The 1,981-nt window shown below is 34.6% G+C and overlaps 1 non-coding gene across 1 annotated transcript; it reads right to left on the minus strand.

The window, feature by feature from the left end:
* Positions 1-596: 596 nt before the first annotated feature.
* On the minus strand, positions 597-703 carry LOC118592682. The gene has a single exon (XR_004946136.1). It is a non-coding gene; the product is annotated as a U6 spliceosomal RNA (small nuclear RNA).
* Positions 704-1,981: the final 1,278 nt, after the last annotated feature.

The following is a 1,981-nucleotide window of genomic DNA, read 5'->3' on the forward strand; positions in this document are numbered from 1 at the left end:
GTGAGTTCGAGGCCAGCCTGGTCTGTAGAGCGAAATATAGGACAGGCACCAAAACTACACAGAGAAACCCTGTCTCAAATAAAAAAAAAAAGAAAGAAAGAAAGAAAGAAAGAAAGAAAGAAAGAAAAGAAAAGAAAAGAAAAGAAAAGAAAAGAAAAGAAAAGAAAAGAAAAGAAAAGAAAAGAAAAGAAAAGAAAGAGCTAGCTAGCAAGAAGCCCTCCACAGGCCATACAGTTTGTAAATAATGTTAAGCCTCTGAATGATTATTTTATAAGCAGCTGAGGGATTGTGGGGCCAGGCAGGAACAGAGAAAACTTACAGCTCTAGATATAGAAAAGCAAATTAAAAGACAATCAATGTACATGATGACAAGAGATGGATATAAAATGAATTTCACACTTACATTCTTATCAGATGACTGGCATGCATATAACTGATACACCACATCCAGGATGTGTGAGAACATACAGGCCCATGCTAGTTTCAGAGTGTAAGTTGCATGGCTATATGCCAGTCAATTCAAATTTTCCTCATTATGAACAGTCCATCTTGAAGTACAGGTAGGGAGAACATCACACAATTTGGGAAACATTTTTTTTAATATGGAACACTTCACAAATTTGTGTGTCATCCTTGCTCAGGGGCCATGCTAATCTTCTCTGTATTGTTCCAAGTTTAATATGTGTGCTGCCGAAGCGAGCACGGGAAGTATTTTTTAAATGATTCTTATGAATCCCTAATAGTTGTAATGGGAAATGCACGAGAAATGTAGACCATGAGCAGATCCCATTTACGTGCCCGGTACTCAGAAGGTTCCATATCTGGTGGCTAATCTGTTGATATTTTGCTGAATAAAACAGTATTGTGAAAGTACCATAGTACAAACAGGAAACAAACCTGTAGAATGTAGACTTGCAGCTTAAACCAGACTGGATTTCCTGGTGGAGGACAACCCCACACTTAGCTCTGAAAAGTCTTATTAGAAAAAATAAAAAAGAAGTTGATATCAAATTCTGATGTATAGTATGGAATAAGGAGGCTTTAGTTACTGAAGTTAGATAATGGTTTGTCAAAATGGAAATTTTGGATAAGCATGTCAAATTTCTCATTTTATGATTAGTAAAATATAAAATTAATCAATGGAAGTCATTTCTTTAGTTAGACTTATCCTAAGACTGTCAGCTTCTTTATTGTTTGGTAAGAAAAAATGACTTGAAACCACCTTAAATTTACCCTTTAATAAAAACAAAGTCTCCTTCATTTACTATGAAGAAACACAAAAGAAACCTTTCTAATGAAGAGCAGAAGAAGGAACCACATTAGAGCTAGGTGTGTGGCCCATCTGTGACACTGAAAAGAAAATTGAAACACATGAAATCATTGATATTTATCTTTTAATCCCCAAAATATAGTTTCATGTGTCTTAAAAATGAAAACTCAGAGTGTTTGAATATTTATTGCTAAATATTTATTAAAACACCACTTGCAGATGTTTGAAGTCCTTCTATGTATCAAGTAATATCTTCATTTCAAACAACATCTCTGCTCATAAATTTTCAAGGCAAATACTACTTTCTGATAGTAATTTGTGTTGGGGGCTAATCGAGAGATTCAGAAATGAACAAAATGTTATGATATTTGAAATTTTACTAAATAATAATTAATAGGAAAACAGCAAACAGTATTTTTAGATTTTTCTAAATTAGCACACAAAGCAATAGGTTTGCATGTGGTATCTTTCCACGCACTGAGTTTTGGCTATTCCTCTGTAGTATCTTCCCATCCCCAGGCCACTGCCCACTTCTCGCTATGCAGTATTATTTCATTTACAGAAATAAAATTTTGGTATTGAAAATGTTTCTACTGTTATCTTTCTAGTGTCTACAGGCAATCAATCTGAGGAAGCCACTTCATGTGGAAAGCTGCTGCAACATGCTATTGGTAAGAGAGACCTGGGGAGAAGACATTTTATATGGCTATA

The sequence above is a fragment of the Onychomys torridus genome, chromosome 10 (genome assembly GCF_903995425.1).
Source record: "Onychomys torridus chromosome 10, mOncTor1.1, whole genome shotgun sequence".
Classification (NCBI taxonomy): domain Eukaryota; kingdom Metazoa; phylum Chordata; class Mammalia; order Rodentia; family Cricetidae; genus Onychomys; species Onychomys torridus.